The sequence below is a fragment of the Furipterus horrens genome, unplaced genomic scaffold (assembly GCF_987537825.1).
Source record: "Furipterus horrens unplaced genomic scaffold, mFurHor1.1.pri manual_scaffold_3, whole genome shotgun sequence".
NCBI classification, from domain to species: Eukaryota; Metazoa; Chordata; class Mammalia; order Chiroptera; family Furipteridae; genus Furipterus; species Furipterus horrens.
The window spans coordinates 64,349,233-64,353,797 of NW_028327173.1; the positions used below are offsets into that span (position 1 = coordinate 64,349,233).

General features: G+C 35.2%; 1 pseudogene; it reads left to right on the forward strand.

Moving 5' to 3' along the window:
- Positions 1 to 3,925: 3,925 nt before the first annotated feature.
- Positions 3,926 to 4,315, forward strand: LOC150015195 (large ribosomal subunit protein eL30 pseudogene; annotated as a pseudogene).
- The last annotated feature ends 250 nt before the right edge of the window (positions 4,316 to 4,565 follow it).

Sequence of the window (4,565 nt, forward strand, 5' to 3'; positions counted from 1 at the left end):
GAGTGTGTGATCCCATTTGATCATAGATATTCACTCCAGGAGTAGAAATGCTCTAATTCTATCTTGAAGACACGAGTACTTAAGGGAAAGAAATGTTATCATAAACACACTTTACAAATATTTTAAAAACATCAAGAAATATGTGGGTCTTATAAGTAGGAGTAATATTAATAGACTTGGCAAAACGTATTTCTCCATACTTTTTAAAGGTTGTCTCTACGCCAAACATTTCCTAATCTCTCTTGGAAGAACACTAGCAGCTAAGTGACCAAAGGCTGTGGTTTCATATCTTAACTATAAAACTGCTGAGTTTATTGATACACAGTCAGTTTAGGAGAAATTTTATTTGTTTAGCATATATTTATATGCATGTGTGTGTGTGTGTGTATAAAATGTGGTATTTTTCAATTTCTGTGGTGTTCAATGTCTGAGCTAATATTGCATACCACTGAGGAGCAGTAGCAATTTTCATAAAGCGATGGATAAGTGATTTTAGGGGGAAAAATGCCCATGGTGGTTCATTTGAAATTAACCTTGACAGTTTTCCTGATGACAAGGCTAAGAGAAGGGAGGACTAGAAGAAAAGTTAAATTCTTCAGTTATAGGAAACTGCTTTGTCTTTAAGGCTGTTTCCTCCAAGTTTTGCCAGTCCATTGAGATGAACTATTTAATTATTTCCTGTGGATGCAGTCAGGCATACTATACTGAGCTTTTGACAGAAAAAGAAATTTCTCCATGGTTCTACAAACCATGCATTCAATGAATGTTGATTTGTTAATGCAAATTGACCATCAAGATTTAAATTCCACAATAAGCTCTCAAAATAATGATTTAATAATCATTGCCAGCTTTTCTTTGAGTTACCTTATTATCAGAACTGTAAGTATTTAGAAAATGTTTTGATTTGACCTCCTGTGTGCCTTTTCAGCCTCTCTGAAGCAGAAACGTGGTCCTAAAGCAGGTGAGCACCTTTAAGGACACATATGTGTACCTTATGAATCATTGGGAGTTGGCTATTTTGAATACTTTTTATCACTGCTTTCACATAATACTAAATTCAGCAACTAATACGACAATCAGAGCTTCAATAAGTTCTTTTTTCATGGTAAGTTCACATCCAACCAGCCTACTATAGATTACTGTCTTTACCATCGTCACATTAAAAATAATTACCTATTTAGTATTATATAATGCTGTGTAGGCTCCATAGAAAATAAATTAAGGATACTCAGGTCTTGTCTTCCGGTACTTACAATTTTGAACAGATGGTAACACAGAACAGAGACACATAAGCTATACAGAAAACAATTGCATGAATTAAATAAGTAAAAAATTACATTGAGAAATAAGACAGTTAACTTAGGTAGATCTTTAGTTGATGAGTGAAGAGATCATTATAGAAGCAACCCACAGGGCACAGCTGGTTTTTAAAAGGGCTTAATTAATTATTTAACTAAGACACTTTTCTGCAGGAGGGAATATCAGAAATTTTACAGATTTGGCGACTGCAAAATAACTAAAGTTCTGGGGTGGGAGAAATATTTCAGGACTTCTATTATTTTTATCTCTAAACCTTGCAAGAAATGGCATCAGAACTGAGGTCCAGCAAATTCTGTTGGGTTTAAGTTTTGCCTTCAGCCACATGTCACAAAGAGCAAATGTGAAATTTATATTGAGAAAAGTGTCAGGGCTGTGCACTGAACTCAGGCTTGTGACAATACTCATTAAGGTGAACACAAATAACACATTTTTAATGAAAAAATAACCATAACCCCCCGCCCCCCCAAAACCAAAAACCAAACACCCCTGTACCTAGTGGTATTGTTTTATATTTTTGCAAAGTAAAGGACAGCTAGATTCTCACATCTCCTTCTGCCTTAATTCTATTGCAAATCTTGTTTTTTAAATCACAATTGTGTATATTTAAGGAGTAAAACATGTTTTGATATCCATATACATAGTGAAATTATTCCCACAATCAAGTTAATTAACATATGCATCTCCTGACACAGTCGCTGTTTTATTTTTGTGGCAAGAACACCTGAAATCTCTCTTAGCAAATTTCTAGTATGCAATAGAGTATTTTTAAGTACATTCATCCTACTGTACATTAGATCTCAAGATACTATAGTAAAAGAATACTAACATATCAACAGACAGATTTCAACAGCATCAGTAGGACGGGTAACAGTTCAACAGCATCAGTTGGACAATCAAAGCCAATGAACAATGAAAACAAATTATGATGAGGCCATATTTATATAAGCATGTCTGAATAGCTGGAGTTAAAGCATTTATTTTATCTATTTTGTTCAGGGTAAAATAAAATGACAAAAGATAATGGTCCTAATTTAAAAATCTGTCTCACTAGTGCCTTATTGACACAGCTCAAACCCTCAAAAATTAGCCCCTTTCATTTGGAAAGTGAATTCTTTCAGCTAGAAAATATTAATGATTTGTTTTCTGCTAATTTCACATTTTAAAAGAATGTGTTTCAGATAGACACATGAGGAAGACATCTAACTATAAAGTGGTAGAGATTACCCTGATGTCACTCTTGCTCTCAAGAGGGCAAGCAAAGGTGGAACTGAGGTTCTAGCTGAAGGTTCACTTCCACAGGGTGATTTCTGTAGATATGTAACTTTACCACAAAGCATAAGAAATGTGGTTTTCTGTAAATAAGGATTAAAATTCACTGGATTGAGAGCCGTCATCTATGTAAGAAATAAAATGCACTTAAACAGTAAAGATCATCAAAGAGATGCCTTCGTATGGGAATGTCCAGCAGAGTTTTCAAACCACTCACACAAAAAATATACAAAATGGAAACCTTTCCAAAGAATCAAAAGGCTCAGGGAGAATTGCTCTGACAGAATTCAGCTCTTTCAAGTCAGTCAGAAGCTGAATAACACACTTGCAACTCAGAGAGTTAGACACCTCCTGTGAAGCATTTTCTGTAAGCATTGGTTAGGATTTTTCTTTCAGGGCACTATGATATTTTGGTCTTTAACATACCAACCAGACTGTATATTTATTCACTCATTCAACCATCAAGTGCCTACAAGATGCCAGCCTTGGGGATGCAAAATAAATATGCTCTGGCCCCTGAACTTCTTGAATCTGATGGGAAAGAACAAGCATATAAAAGATAAACAAAAATATAGACCCCAAAACAGTATGTTAGAAGACAGATTTTAATACATTGTATAATGAGTTGAGTAGTGAGAAAGTAAAAATCAAGAAATACTTTATTATTTATTTTTTATTAAAAATTATTTTTTAAAATATCATTCATATTTATTCTTTACTTTCTTAGTTCAATGACTCTTAACTTTCAGAGCTGAAGCACACCACATGACATGCATTTGAATGAAAGGTAAAGGCCACAGGTTCACAAGTGCTCTCTCAGTAATATCAATATGGTCTCTGAGAGTAATGCCTTCTCCTTCAACTTTCCTCAGTTGGTGGCCCTATATTCAAGGACAGCAACTGCTAAGAAAAAGACGTAGTCATTCACTTGAAAGAGGTCAGCGCCTCTTCTGTGGGCAAAAATAACTTTTTAAACAATTTACTTTGTTCAATTAAATATCCACTTGTTTTAGGAATATTATATATCATACTACCTGAGGACTTTATTATTTTTTAATCCTCACCTGAGGATATATTTATTGATATTAGAGAGTGAAAAAGGGAAGTAAATGAAAAACTGATAATGTTGGCTACCTGTTTTGGGGGGATAGGAATTTGGCAGATTGAAGACAGAAGTGGAAAGAAGGTATTGCCGTATATCTTCTTACACTTTTTGGTGCTTGAACTATGTGAATGTGCTACCACTTCAAGAAATTAAATAAATAGCCTTTCTGACTCCCTGGCCATCTTGGCAGCTGCGCTTGGTAGGTGTCCGTCCCGCATCTAGAGTAGGAAAATGGCGGCCGCAAAGCAGACAAAAAAGTCGCTGGAGTCGATCAATTCTAGGCTCCAACTTGTTATGAAAAGTGGGAAGTACCTACTGGGGTACAAGCAGACTCAGAAGATGATCAGGCAAGGCAAAGCCAAACTGGTCATCCTCACCAACAACTGTCCAGCCTTGGGGAAATCTGAAATTGAGTACTATGCCATGTTGGCCAAGACTGGTGTCCATCACTACTGTGGCAATAATATTGAATTGGGCACAGTGTGTGGAAAATACTGCAGAGTATGCACACTGGTTATCATTGGTCCAGGTGATTCTGATATTAGAAGCATGCCAGAACAGACTGGTGAAAAGTAAATCATGCAAAATTTTTCTTTAATAAAACTGTCCAGAGCTTGGTTTAAAAAAAAAATTAAATAAATAAAAACTTAAAAATGTTTATTTGTTGATTTTAGAGAGAGAGGGAGAGAAACATTAATTTATTGTTCCACTTCTTTATGTATCCCTTGATTGACTCCTGCATGTGCCCTAACTAGGGATTGAACTTTGGTGTGTTGGGATGATGCTCTAACCAACTGAGCTACCCAACCAAGGACAAATTAAAAAAAAAAAAATTTATTTGGAAAACAGGATTATATTGAAAAAATTGGTT